This window comes from Chiloscyllium plagiosum, chromosome 1 (genome assembly GCF_004010195.1).
Source record: "Chiloscyllium plagiosum isolate BGI_BamShark_2017 chromosome 1, ASM401019v2, whole genome shotgun sequence".
In the NCBI taxonomy this organism is placed as follows: Eukaryota; Metazoa; Chordata; class Chondrichthyes; order Orectolobiformes; family Hemiscylliidae; genus Chiloscyllium; species Chiloscyllium plagiosum.
The window spans coordinates 61,317,914-61,333,342 of NC_057710.1; the positions used below are offsets into that span (position 1 = coordinate 61,317,914).

Below are 15,429 nucleotides of genomic sequence, written 5' to 3' on the forward strand. Positions count from 1 at the left end.
TCTACTGAGTACAGTCCCAGTTTACTCAATCTCTCCTCGTGAGGCAACCTTCTCAATTCCAGAATCAATCTAGTGAACCTCTCCTGCACCCCCTACAGTGCCAGTATATCCTTTCTCAAGAACGAAGACCAAAGCTGTTCACAGTACTCAAGGTGTGGTCTCAACTGTACACACTATTCTAGGCGTAGTCTCATTAGCACCTTATACGGCTGCAGCATAGTCTCCCTGTTTTTAAACTCCACCTCTCTTGCAATGAAGGACAATATTCCATTTACCCTCTTAATTACCTGCTGTACGTGCAGATCAACATTTTGTGATTCATGCACAGGGACACTGAGGACCCTCTGCACAGCCGCATGCTGCAGTTTTTCACCAGCCTATTTTGCTGTCATTCCTAACAAAATGTATGTCCTCACATTCTCTCACATTGTACTCCATCTGCCAGACCATTGCCCACTCATTTAACCTATCTGTATCTACGGACTTTCAGTGTCCTCTGCACACTTTGCTCTACCACTCATTTTAGTGTCATCTACAAACTTTGACATGCTACACTTGGTTCCCAACTCTAAATCATCTATGTATTTTGTAAACAGTTGCAGTCACAACACTGAGCCCTGAGGCACACCACAAGCCACTGCTTGCTAACCAGAGAAACACCCAGTTTTCCCCACTCTTTGCTTTCTGTTAGTTAACCAATCTTTTGTTCATTACCTGTAACGCCATGCATCTTTAAATTATGTAGCACCTTTTGTGCAGTACCTTGTCAAATGCCTTTTGGAAATCCAGATACACCATATCCACTGGTTTTCCAGTGTCCACCGAGCTTGTCATGTCCTCAAAGAATTCCAGTAAATTACTTAAACATGACCTGTCTTTCATGAACCCATGCTGTGTCTGCCCAATGGGATAATTTCTACTTGATATCTTACTAATTCTTCCTTGATTACAGATTCAAGCATTTTCCCCACTAAACATGTTAAGGTATTAGGCCATCCATTTCCCTCATATTCTTGCCTCTGTATTAAACTGATTATTTCCCATTAATTCCACTACCTCCAGTGTGAGGCAACCAAAAAATGTCATCCACTTCCCTCCCCTTTCAGCAGGTCAGGCAGTATCCGAGGAGCAGGAGAGTAAACGTTTCGAGCATAAGCTCTTCATTGGGATGAAGAGGTTATGTTTGAAATATGACTCTCTTGCTCCTTGGATGCTGCCTGACTGGCTGTGCTTTTCCAGCACCACACCTTTTGACTCTGATCTCCACCATCTGCAGTCCTCACTTTCTCCCTTTTCAGCAGTTCAAAGGGATGCTCCTTCCACGATACTGTGGTGCATTCCTCAATCACACAGCCATCTTTTTCCTAGGACACATTTTTATGTAGAGACAGGAGATGTAAATACATCAATTTAGCTTCTTCTTCCTCACTGTCCAAGGCCCCAGCACTCCTTCCAGGTAAAACAACAATTTACATTTACTTCTTTCAATTTACTGCTTTTCTGTTCCGCATGTGGTCTCCTCTTTGGTGGAGTGATCAAACAGATTAGGTGACTGCTTTGTGGCAATGTATCTGAAAAAGTCCTCAAGCATCATTCTAGCTTCCCTGTGGTCTGTCATTTTAATTCTGCACCTTGTTGTTACACTGACATCTCTGTCATTGTTTCCTGTCACCTTCTGCATTGTTTCAGTGAAGCTGCATGTGAGTTTGAGAAGCAGCATCTCATGTTTCACTAAGTACTTTACAGGCTTTCAGACTCAACATTGAATTCAATAATTTTAGACTGTAAATTCTGTTGCATCATTTTGTTTTCCTTTTGTAATGATTTTCTAACTTTTGCTTTCAGATAGCAGAATGTCAGCTTTAAACTCTTTGAACTGTAAAACTAACATTTTTATTATTCAATCTCCACTGTCTTCCATCCAGTCAGAGATCTTCCCAGCCGACCCATGCCTTACTCAAATTGTATTACACCGCTAACTTTTCCCAAGTTTGATGAAATATCATCAACTTGTTCCTGACTCCACATTGACTGTCTGACCTGCTCAGTACTTCCTGCAGACACTGCTTTTATTTCAAACTTTCAGCATTTGAAGTATTGAAGATAGGCTTCAGTTCTGTATGTAGTGTTATAATCAGACATGAGGCCGACTTCTTCTTCTGCCTCAGCCATAACCATTAAGCCAATTAGACAACTCTAGCCCACGTAACACACAGCATATGCACTCTCAATGCTGCAAGTGCCTGAGCTTTCCCTCCTGTGTGAAACACATTCAGAGGAACTTTCTAGACTCGTCTGGCCTCAGATTTTGTAACACCTTTAACAATTGCTTTCTTTCATTTTTTTACTCCATTGCTGTTCCTTTTTGGCCAAATTTCCCTCTTCGGTATGAGTAGAAACTGATCTAGTCAAATGATTACCTCCCTCTGCGGAATAAATTACTATTTAGCCCTGTCATATCCAGTCAAGATCAGTCCAAGCAGGTTGCTAACAGGACGAGGCACCATGAATATTTTCGTCCACAACCACGGTGTGAGTGCACGAACCAAGTCCACGTGCATGCAAATATATTCCACCACCTTGCTTCCTCTCTGGCAATGTAAGTGACAGTGTGATGTAATGTAAATTATTACACCTAATATTAAGGAGCAGCTAACTATGATGAACACATAGCAAAGGGTTCCTGATGTAAAACCGAAGACCCTGTGTATCCGAGCTAGCGCTTTGCCTAATGCAGCAATCTCAGCACAACTATGACAATGTTGTTCGCAGTGTAGGTAGTGGTTATTTTTTCTGCGTGTCGTGGAGAAGTTCTGGGGAATTGCACACTTTGAAAGAAAAAGTTTAGTATTCGAAATGAATAAAACGCATCTCCTATGCGCAGCAAGGTGGCAGTGTTTTCCATCTAATGTGCACAAAACTTCAATGTGGTATAAACATTCTGCCCTTTGTTATGAGCGGGTTTTAAACAAATAGTTACTGCTGCCATGAGTATTTTCGTGTTAATATAACAGAGTAGTCTCTTAAAAGGAAAATCTCGAAAAATGCGCATCTGAGCTGACTTCCACCGTGACTGTCGCGCTCTTCAGCCTCGGTTTTATATCAAGACTACAATACGATTACCAAGACTTATTAACATGATTTTGAATTTCAAACTAATTTAGATTTTAAAAATCTGCATATTTCTGAAGATACACTGAAATGTTACTGTTTCCATTTTACTTGTTTAATCTAACAAGAAACTGATCGTAGATTACATGGTCCACAGAATCAATTCTAAATTTATGCAGAAGAGTGGGAAAGAATGAGGCGATCTTTGAGAAATATCACTTTTTTTTTTACCGTATTTATGAATAAAATCTGATATTCACCCTAAAAACGTTCGGAGTTTTGTTACAATATGATTCTTCAAATGGCGTCCACCATATCTGGCAGAGACTATAACATCATATAGATGCATGTAAATGAGAGAAAAGGTTATTTATCTTAACTGTATAATTATCGAACCTACAATCCATGTTAACTAAAGATGGTTCATTTGAATGGTTATCGTTATCTACAAAGAAGTAAATATGCTAATAAATGCTCATTCTCCCTTAACAGACAGGAACAGCTAAATTACGAGCGGATAATACTTGTATTCAATTATTAACAAGTATAAAAGATCATAAACTGACAAGATACGAATACTGTACTGAGTATCTGCCAATTAGGCCTTATTCAATTTATCTATAATTTCAGCCATTCACCAAGTGTGAAATTTATAAAAATAGCTAAAGTATAAGGAACCATTTAGGGGGTTTATGGTGCAGTGGTAGTGCCCCCACATATGCGTCAGAAGTCCTGGGGTCAAGTCCTATACCTGTTCTGGAGCTGTGTCACGAATATGTCTGCATAGGTTGATTAAAAATTTCTAACAGGAACTATCGAAAGCATCAAAAGCCAAACCTCACCTGCACCAATTAATCTTTGTTTAGAAGCATCACTGACATTCGGTCAAAAATTGAAATTAAAAAGCAGATTGCATATTCATTTATTATCCTCACATATTTTCACCGTAGTCCAACTGATTCTGTGGCTACTTTGTGAATAAGTTGACAGAAAAGTATTGCAGTTTCTGGGTGGTTTTTAAAGGGTATGTGAGCCTGGTGCGTCACATCATGATTCAGTGTCATCCTGCCGATGGTTACAGCAACAGGAAAGTACTGCGTGGTGGAAATGTGAAAAAACGTTGAAATTATTCTGCAAATCACGCAGCATCTGTTTAGGAATTGCTAGAGTTAACGAATCAGGTCGACGACCTTTCATCGCAACGTCTTTATAGCTAATTTGTGTTTAATCCCAATGATGAATCTCCAATCCATTAATGGTATTTCAAACATGTAAGAATTTCAAACATATATATGTTTGATTTCAAAGCACTATGTTTAAAGAAAACGTGATGGGAAGCTGGCATTTATTTATATTGTACTAACAAAGTTGGTCTCTCAGGAAGTTTTTATTCGTTATGCTGTAATATGGAACTAACATCAACATATTTATATGGGAAATTATACATCTGTGCCATATATGCACTTGACATCTCGATTAGCCTTGAGTTTATCTGCTGGAGGTTGGAGGGGCTTCTACAGATTATGTCAGATGCACTTTGAGTATTTCTAATTCAATTATCTAAATTTAATTTTGTGATGTGTGAAAAATCCAGTTTATGATTCATTTGGTTATACGGCCAATTAAAAAAAAATACCCTTAAGTAACTGACTATTCTACACCGAATAACTATCGATGCGGTTAATTTGGTGAATTTATTTTGATTTCGTCGAACAGAAAGAGGAATTCCACCTCAGTCCAATTATCGAAAGCTGGAAATGCTCAGTTCCCTTAAAAATATGAAAAGTGGCAATTGTATATTTCAAAGCATACCGCGACGAACTGTGTAGATTTAAAAACCCTGGACATCTCGTTGTACAATCATTACTACCAACCAGAGAAAGACCAACTGAGGTCTAGTTGCACGATCATGCAGTTAACTTAATGTTACTGCAATTCCTTGAGAAATTGAGTGCCAAGCTTTGCAGGATATGGTGTCCGGAAATGAAGAAGGGGCTGAACGTTTACCTGGAATGCGAAACGTTGGCCCCAGGAACGGCGCTGAGTTCCAATTGACGTCACTCACCTGACAAAGCTCGATCACGCGCTGAACGGCCCCGGCGGCCCCGCCCATTCCCCGCCCGCGTCCCTTTCTTATTGGCTAACCTCTAGGATGGAGCGCTTCACCATTAGTTGGAGCGGCGAAAACCCACCCTTTGCCCCGCCCCTCTATTTCCGCTTGTGGAATCAAGAGGTTCGTCAACATGGCGATGAGCTGTCATCCATCGCGCCGACACACACATAGTTACTTCGAGATGGTACGGGCGACGATGGGCGGACAGCGAGTGCTTCCACTCCATCAATAAAAAAAAACGTTTTTGTTGTTTTCAGCCTGGGTGCTCGGCGTTGAGGAGGACTTTGGTGCACTATGTCTCTACTTTGTGTGAGAGGTGAGTGTTGCTAAGGGGTGTGTTAGGGGGTGGGTGATTGGGGTGGAGAGGCCTGGGGCACAAATTGGGTGGTACCCACCCTGATGTCTTCCTGGCATCGGCTCGCCTGCTCCACGTAACCCATGGCAGTCGTTGGACTGAAAGTGTTTGTCGCCCCTCTTTTTGAACAAGTCAATCGACTTGTTGCTGTCGCATCCAACACTTGTTTCTTTTTATTTTGAATTTGATTTAAATGTAATCAATCTAACAGGTGTGTCTGAAGTGTAGCTGTTTCTGCGGCAGGATCTACCTTTTCCCTAATCTCATCTTCCACCCCGTTTCGACTGCGTGTTGGGAATTTTTCGATCAAGCTACTGGTTTATATTTCAAACTGTGGTAGTGAATAAAACTTTTCGTTTCGCAGATTGTATAAGTTACTTTCCCGATCTGAAATCTTTAACCAGAAGAATCAGTCCAGGATTTAAATACTAGTCTTTGGATCTCATCTGAGTGTATATGCTAGAATGTTATCTCCTATCATTGAAACAGGATGGGTGATGATCAAGTCCGTTTCTATGGTAATTGATCTAAAGCTTCCTCTTGGAAGGCAGCTACTGCAGCAGATAAGCGGATGGGATAAGCTTTCAACGTTTGCAGCATAAATTGAAGGGTGTCGTCCGTTTGATGTACACGTGAGCTTTTCTAGATGAAGTGAGATCCAGTCAAGACTTTTATGATTGGAAGCCTCACTTAAACACAAAAGGTTGAACAGACTTTAAATCAGTATATTTCTTTCCACTCTGACTTATGATTTGTGCTATTAGTCGAAAACTTTTTTTTACAGTAACTAAAAGGTAATAGAGGGTATGCCTTTGGCCGCTGAGCTTGGCTGGGCAGAACGGTTTTAGTTTGCTTTTGTTCGCTTTGTTTTGGTCGTTTAATAAATGTTGGACGTATGAAGAAACTTAGTATTGTTTTATTTTTTTAAGACGCGGTGACTGAATGTAAGTGCAATTGTCATTTTACCCGCACAAACCAGACTTATTATTGCTAATGCTGATTTGTTCAGAGTAAAGACGAATATGGAACCCGATGCGTCCAAGGCTTTAGGAACGTCGCTCTCTAACCTGTTAAATGCTTTATTTTACTGTAGTTCTTATTTCATTACCGTAGTTAAAATGTGCAAAGATTTTAGTATCATCCCTTTTTTAATTGGATTTTACAGCAATACAAAATCATTAAGTCTTTGCATATCTGTACTGTTCAGTATCGTGGGATTCATTGGGAACCGGAAAAGGCATGAGGAAGAAAATAAACCACTGATTTTCATCTTGGGCCATATGCGGTGCTTCACTTTCCACCTGTTAAGTGACAATATCGCATTGCCATGTCTTCCGATTGTCATGTCTGGAACTTGCCGTTTAATTACACCTATAAATTCTCAATTCGACGAAACAGTTAAACATTTCCGAAAATGCGGAAATGATGTTTTACTGAATACAATTTTGATAGATATTGTTTTGCCCTAAGGTGTTCTATATGTCAGAAATTTAATTTCACCTTGTGATCATGAATGAGTTATCGAGATTTTCTGTTCTGCTCAACTGACGAGCAGTATTGTTACATCTTTGCATTCTTCTATTCTCCCGTGAGCTACCCTTGGACCTAAGAAAATGTAGTTGGAACACACAAGTTGTGTCATTGTCAAGAACTGTAGCACTGAAAGAATAGTTTACCTACAGCTGAACTGCTGTGTGACGGGGATTTTTCATCACATGTGTAACAACCTAGATGATTTGTTCTTTCATTCCCAAGCTTTGTAGTTAAACCACTGAACTACAAAGTGAGATATCTAGTGGAAGAAAGGCATGGCTGGCTCTTGGAGTGAAAGGCTGAAAAGCAGAGCACTGAATTATAAGCAAAGTACTGAAGAAACTCAGGGGGTTTGGCAGGATCTGTGGAAAGAGAAAACATTCAGAAATGACTCTTCAGATATCCTGAGCTTTCCCCATCAATTTTTGTTTTAATTTCAGATTTCCAGCATCTCCAATACTTTGCTTTTAAGCAGAGGACAGATTCCAGTTATCAACCATTGATGCCATGTGATATCAAAAAATAAATGAAGACACTAGGTACTGCAAAAGCTGTGGATTCTGCCAACATTCTGGCAATAATATTTGCAATAAATAAAACAAAGCACTGTGTGGATGATGGAGATCTGAAACAAAAACAGATTGCTGGCAACTCCAGGTACCGCACCTGTGGGGAGAAAGCAGAGATAATGTTTTGAGTCTGATTCTTCACTTGAGCTGCTGAGTTTTGCAAGCAATTTCTGCTTTTGAATAATATTTGAGACTGTGTATCAGAACTAAGTGCACCCCTAGCCAAGTTGTTCCAGTGCTTCTACAACACTGACATCTGGGAAATTGCCCAGATGTGTCTTGTACACAAAAAGCAGGACAGATTCAACCCAACCTAGCCCAACTGCTCCATCAGTCCACATCAACATCTTCAGTTAACTGAAGGAAGGTATCATCAAAAGGTTAAGTGGCCTTTGCAAAGGAATTGCCTGCAACTGACTGGGTTTTTCAAGGGCCTCTCAGCTCCTAACCTTGGTGCAAACATGGACAAAAGAGCTGAACTCCAGATGTAAGAGTGACTATCTTTGTCATTAAGGCTGTATTTAACTGAATACGCCATCAAGGAGCTCTAGCAAAACAGGAGTAACTGGGAATTGGAGAAAAGTCTATTGACTGGAGTCCTATCTAGCACAAAAGAAGGTGGTTAAGCTTGTTGGAGGTCAGTCATCTCAGCTGCAGGACAGCTCTGTAGAAGTTCATCAAGGTAGTGTCCCACACCCAACCACCTTCAGCTGTCCACCAACAAGCTTGGCTTCATTATAAGAACATCATGAGTGTTCAGCAGCATTCGTGTCGACTTCGATTTTGAAGCAGACCATATCCATATACAGCAAGATTTGGACAATGTCCAAGATTGGCCTGCCACATTGTCGGTAACATTTGTGCCACAAGTGCAGGCAATGACCATCTCCAACAAGAAACTATCTAACCATTGTCACTTGACCTTCAATGGCATCCATGGCTGAAAAGCTTCTGGGCAGAGGAGATGACCTGGGGTGTGCAGTGAGAGAGGGACTCGCTGAAATCCTTGTAGAGGGAGGAAGACAGCTTCCTGAAGAAGGGCTCATGCCTGAAACGTCGATTCTCCTGCTCCTTGGATGCTGCCTGACTTGCTGCGCTTTTCTAGCAACACATTTTCAGCTCTGATCTCCAGCATCTGCAATCCTCACTTTCTCCTCCTTCAATGGCATCACCATTGCTGAATCCTAACTATCAACATTATTGAAAAACTGAACTGGACTATGTTGTGCCCGACTGGGGCAGCACACTGGAAATTAAGTCTCCTTTCTGGAGTCTTCACAAAAGTAAAAGGTTCCAAAAAGTTGTTTTTAAAAATTCCTAATTTAACTGAGGTTTAAACACTGACCAGCTTTTTCTACTTAAAAAAACCCTATTTCCACAAGTAACTAGACTCTAGCAACCAGTAAATAACTATGAGTTCTTAGATATAATTTTCTAGTAATTAAAACACTAGTTTCACTTATGAACTCCTCATTATTTATATATATATATATATATATATATATATATATACACACACACACACACACACACAAATAAACCTGTGTATGGACAGAAGGAAGAAATTGGGAAAACGTTTCAATGGTTCCTGTTCACAAGGTAATTCCTGTGATAACCACACTGCTGCTTCAGGTTCTTCCTTTTTCTGGATGCGTTGCATGATGAGCAAGTTGTTTGGGTCACTGTTAAAAGATATCTGATTTATTGACTAAAAGTCACAGCTTGTAACAATGACTGAAGGAGAAATAAATTGATTTTCTATGGTTTTAAAGTGATATTGTCTGCAGAGAAAGAAGAACCCCATGACAGGTGGTCTGAAGGCTTTGCTGTATCTTGTTCGCAGACTGAAGCTGAGAACCAATCAGATTGTTGCCTTTGGCTATTGGTAACTGCTCAAAAGCCCGCAAACCCAATTTGCTACTTGTCATACAAAGCTCGATTTGTGCAGAACTCTTCAGCTCCAGTTTGTCTACAACCATTGTTGTGAAGTAAGCTGCGCAAACAGTGTTTACTGAATCGATAACCAAGCACTTGCGTTCAAATCAGGATTGCATGTGACTCGGAAGGGAACCCATCGGTTGTGCATTTTCTGCTTTTGTCTTTCTTGGTAGTAGAGGTCATGGATTTGAAAGTTGCTCGATATTTGCCTTCAAACCATGCAGTAATCCTTGCAATTCCTGGTTTAAGAGCAGCTCTTCTCTCATTTCTGTTAATTTAAAATAACAATAAATTAGAAATACTGGCCTTCAGAACTAGCCATATAAATAACGTGGCTACCAGAGTAAGCTACATGCTAGGCATCCTGCAGCAAGTCACTCAACTCCAGGTTCTCAGTGCCTGTCTATTATAACAAGGAATTTCAGGAATATGATGGAATGCTTCCCATTTGTATAGGCACAACACTAACAGCACTGAAGATTGACCATATGGGATATATTGTCTTGTTTGGTTCCCATCCACCATCGACCACCTCCAACATCCACACCCTTCATCACTGGCAGGATTGTGTACCACTTAGAATATCCACTAGAGGAACTCACCAAGACTCCTTTGACTGCAACTTCTAACCTGTGATTTGTATCACCAAGAAAAACGGACAGAAGATGCATGGGAGCACCACAACCTGCAGGTTCCCTGCCAAGTCATTCCATCCTGATGTGAAATTATATTGCTGTTTCTTCACTGTTGTTGGGTCAAATTTCTGGAACTCCCTTGCTAATTGTACTCTGAATCTAGTCCAAGGACTACAGTAGTTCAAGATGATGAAAGTTGTTAGTTTACGACTACCTTCTTGATGGCAATTGGGCAATTAAATGTCATCCTAACCAGAAACATCCACATTCATTTGAAACAATAAAACACACGATGGCTCAGTGGTTAGCATTGCTGCCTCGCAGCACCAGGATCCCAGGTTCAATTCCAGCCTCAGTTGACTATCTGTGTGGAGTTTGCACATTCTCCCGGTGTCTGCGTGGGTTTCCTCCAGGTGCTCCGGTTTCCTCCCATGGACCAAAGATGTGCAGGCCAGGTGAATGCTAAATTGCCCATAATGTTAGGTGCATTAGTCAGAGTGAAATGGGTCTGGGTGGGTTACTCTTTGGAGGATCGGTGTGCACTGGTTGGACCGAGGGGCCTGTTTCCACACTGTAGAGAATCTTAAAAAAAAAAGAAATTATACAGAGTTTGTCTTTCCGTTATGACAGGTGCCTTTATCAGCCTTCTTAGGTAGTCCCTTGGGTTCCAAGATGATCCATTTTCTCTTTTGGTTTTAAGATAGCTGATCATCTCAGCATATGTTTAGAATTAAACACAGGGCTTCTGACCAAGAGGTAGGAACATTTTTGATTATGCCACATGTGCCCTCCCAGTATGTGTTAGATATTTTTGAATCATATGATGTTATTATGTACTTCTGGAGCAGATGGGACTTGAACCTAGGATTCTTGACTCCACTGCACTATAAGATCCCTGACCACCAATGTGTAATAGAAAACTCTTTCAAACCATGGGGCATGAGGTTAGGTTTTGTTCCCTATAGTGTGGAAACAGGCCCTTCAGCCCAACAGGTCCACACCAACCCTCCAAAGAGTAACCCACCCTGACCCCCCATTCCCCTACCCTATATTTACTCCTGACTAATACGCCTAACACTATGGTAAATTCACCTGACCAGCACGTTTTTTTTTTGGATCGTGGAAGGAAACCAGAGCACCCGGAGGAAACCCTTGCAGACACAATGAGAATGTGTAAATACCACACAGACAATAACCTGAGGTGGACATTGAACCCAGATCCCTGGCGCTTTGAGGCAGCAGTGCTAACCACTGAGCCACTGTGTTGCCCCAGGAAGTGTTTGAACTGTTGGGTGAATGGGTAGTTGACTTAGAGCTTTGTGCACTGTCCCTGGCTTCTCAAGTTAAGTTTCCTGAATAAAGTTAAAAATTGTCACCTGATGAAGGAGCATCGCTCCGAAAGCTAGTATGCTTCCAATTAAATCTGTTGGACTATAACCTGGTGTTGTGTGATTTTTAACTTTGTACACCCCAGTCCAACACCAGCATCTCCAAATCATTTCTGAATAAAGCTTCCTTATTTTAATACAAGACCAGTGTCTCCCAAGAGTTGACAGAGCTGCTTGATCCCTTCATAGGCTCCTTTTTGAGAACATTCAAAACTCTTTTTGCAGACCACCTGGGAGTCTCCTCTTGTCACTGTGTTCTGAGTAGAACTGTGTGTTTAGGCATTCAAATGACAATCCGCTCTGCTTGGCAGACATTTGAGTGATTACCACCTTACTGCTGAGTACGTCGTCTTGGGAAAAGACACTTGCTGTTGGACCATCTGCCACCAAATTATGAGACATGGTGGTGGAATAAAATGAATTGAATAGTACTTTGAAAGAGCAGGCTTAGTGAGTTGAATGGCTTCCATGATGTGATTCTGTGATTTCTTTATTTTGTAGAATCTGCTGATTGAATAACACACAAAATACTGTTAACATGATGATGGTAATTCAATTTTTTGAGCCATAATGAGAAAGGAGTATACTTTCAGGAGGTGGAACTGGTCTCATTAAGGAGTTCAGTAATTGTGTTATTAAAATATACATCCATTAGTGTACCAGTATTAGGCTACATTTAGGAATGTAAACAATTAGTGTCCGACCTAACAGTATGTTCTTTTTAAAAAAAAAATGTTTTTTACTCTGAAGACTAATAGCTAAATTAAGTCAGTTATAAAATTTTGGCCACTTAAATTTTTGTGGTATTTTTAAGCTTACGTTGTGCATTTTATATGAAAAATTTTAAATGCTGTCTCTTGATGGACTCTGCTGAACAGAGCAAAACTATATTTTTCATGTTTCAGGAAGGCATACATATATGCAGTTTCTAACTGATTTTTAAGTCTGTTCCAGAAAGTTTGCTTAAAAGATTCTAGCTTCCTCAACTTGTAAATATGGAAATTTAGCATTCAGTTCTTCCTTTTAACACTGTATAATTCAAGATACACCAGATTGGAATCACAGCTGTGGTTGATAATGACAGTTGGGTTTCTTTTCGCTGTAAGTTTTCAATCTTGTCAGATACTGCCCCAGGTGGCTGTTGAAGTGCTTAGCTGTTGGAAGAGACAAATAAGTGACAGGCTGCATATTTCAGGGTTGCGATTCATCATACTTAAGACCAGCTGATCCGAACGTAACACCATTGAGGACTGTGGTTATGTTTGTTATGACTTGTTCATCTTATTGGATTTGCCACTTCTGCTCCAAAATGAAGTAAATTCTTAAATTGGTGCTTTGTTGTCTTTTTAAAGGCCTTTTTAAAACTGTAGTTCCATTGTCCTCCAGTTTCATGGTTTTAAATTAAATTTGTATTGACATATATTTTTACAAAGTTAGTCTGATCAAAACTAGGACTGAGCAGGTGCATTCAACCATGTCTCCATGTCTTGGCTAGGAAATGAAAATACTGGAGTCTGATTATTTAGAATTCATGATAAGACTTGCTGGAAAGCTTGTTTCTTTGACTTTCAAGTAGGACAGGAGTATGGCCCCTGTCTCTGCTTTCCTGGACAAGAATGGGTTAAAATTGGATTAAAAGTTTTAATAAACTGGGTACAAGGCAAATAATACCATTAAACAGACTTGAAATAGATCAGAATGCTCCATTTCTGAGAGTGAGGCATTCAGCACAGTAAATTGGATCATTCAGCCTTTATGTGCAAGAACTTAAGTTGGAAGTGAGAAATTTGATTTAATAACTTCTGATCTCTGCCTTTTTCTAATTATTTCAAATGTTGATGCATCCTCTTGTACTTTGCCAGTTTTTAATGGTGGGGCATGATCATCTAAGCATGGTGTGGTTCAAAAGCATATGTTGCTACGCAGTGTTTTGGTTTCAAGCATGTTATTGAAAAGTTGTTTTTAAAGGGACCATTATCTGGAATGTGGATGGATTATGCAGAAGTCATCTGAATTGAAAAGCAGCAGAATTACAGCTTAGTGTTTTACATGTTTCTTTATCTTTGCAAACATTTGTCATTTTAATATAAAAATAACAAAAAATTTTCTAGAAATAGTGTTCCTCCTAACAATTCTCAATTTTGAAATTTCATTTGACTGTGATTATTTTACAATGGAACTGTTGTGATCCCAGAGAGACCGCAATAACTTGAGAATTTCTTTTGTCTGCAATGACTTGTACAGGACATTACATTTTAAGACTTCTAAATAATAGACAAACGAAAGGTTTTAATAATACCATTCAGAAGTTGAGTGTTGCTGGCTGGGCCAGTATTTATTGCATTTCCCTAGCCACCCTCGAAGTGTGCTGCTTGGTTGAACCATGGCAGTTTGTTTTGGTTCAGGCATACCTATATGCTACTAGGAAGTGAGTCACCAGGATTTTTGATCCAATGCTATTTGATGAATGCTGATATATGATGAATGCTGATATATTTCCTAGTCAGGGTTGTGAGTATTCCCATGTATTTACTGCTTTTGTCTTTCTTGAATAGTAATGATTGTGGGTTTGGAAGGTGCTCTCTAAATCTATGATGGAGGGAGTGAATGTATGTGGGTATGATTGCAATCAAGCAGGCTGCTTATTTTCTGGATAGTGCTGCTAGGGTTTTGTGTAGAGGATCTTTCTGCGGATGTAGGTGTGTTCGCTGAGCTGGAAGGTTCGTTTTTCAGATGTTTCATCACCATACTAGGTAACATCTTCTTCAGTGAGCCTCTGGATGAAGCACTGGTGTGGTGTAGCCCACTTTCTATTTGTGTTTGAGTTTCCTTGGGTTGGTGTTAGCATTTCCTGTGGTGATGGCATTTTCTGTTTTTTTTTTCCCTCTAGGATGGTAAATGGGATCCAAGTCAATGTGTTTTTGGAATGCCATGCTTCCAGGAATTCTCATGCATGTCTGTTGGCTTATCCTAGGATTCATGTGTTGTCCCAGTCGAAGTGGTGTCCTTCCTTATCTGAATGTAAGGATACCAGTGAGAGTGGGTCATGTCTTTTTGTGGCGAGTTGATGTTTATGTATCCTGGTGGCTAGTTTTCTGCTAGTTTTCTGCCTGTTTGTCCAATATAGTGTTTGTTACAGTTTTTGCAAGGTATTTTGTAAATAACATTTAGTTTTCCTTGTCTGTGTAGGGTCTTTCAAGTTCATTAGCTGCTGTTTCAGTGGGTTGGTGGATTTGTGGGATACCATGATACCAAGGGGTCTGGGTTTTTTGGCAGTCATTCCCGAGTTGTCTTTGCTGTAGGGGAGAGTGGCTCAGGTTTCTGGATGTATTTTGTTTGCTTGTTTGGGTTTGTTGCTGAGAAATCGCCAGACTGTGTTTCCTTGGTATCATGGTAGCCCACAAACCCACCAATACACTGAAACAACAGGTAATGAACTTGAAAGACCCTATGTAGACGACAAGCAAAACTAACATCATTCACAAAATACCATGCAAGAATTGCAATAAACACTATATTGGACAAACAGGCAGAATACTAGCCACTATTGGATCATCAAATTAGCACTTGTTGAAGATTTTGAAAATGCTTTTAGCCTTTTCTTTTGCATAAATGTGCTGGGCTCACATCATTTTATAGGTAAAAACAATGACTGCAGATGCTGGAAACCAGATTCTGGATCAGTGGTGCTGGAAGAGCACAGCAATTCAGGCAGCATCCGAGGACAGGCAAAATCGACGTTTCGGGCAAAAGCCCTTCATCAGGAATAAAGGCAGAGAGCCTGAAG

The 15,429-nt window shown here is 40.2% G+C and overlaps 1 protein-coding gene across 8 annotated transcripts in view; it reads left to right on the forward strand.

Annotated features, from left to right (window-relative positions):
- Positions 1-2,582: 2,582 nt before the first annotated feature.
- LOC122548946 (protein unc-13 homolog B-like) overlaps positions 2,583-15,429 on the forward strand; it is a 643,343-nt gene continuing 630,496 nt past the window's right edge. For 7 of the 8 annotated variants that reach the window (XM_043687956.1, XM_043687983.1, XM_043687975.1 and 4 more), the window contains exon 1: positions 5,351-5,540. The gene's annotated coding sequence lies outside the window, so the exon portion shown is untranslated. Of the gene's footprint in view, positions 2,600-5,350; positions 5,541-15,429 lie in introns of those variants that run through there. The other variant, XM_043687965.1, reaches the window with a different exon arrangement.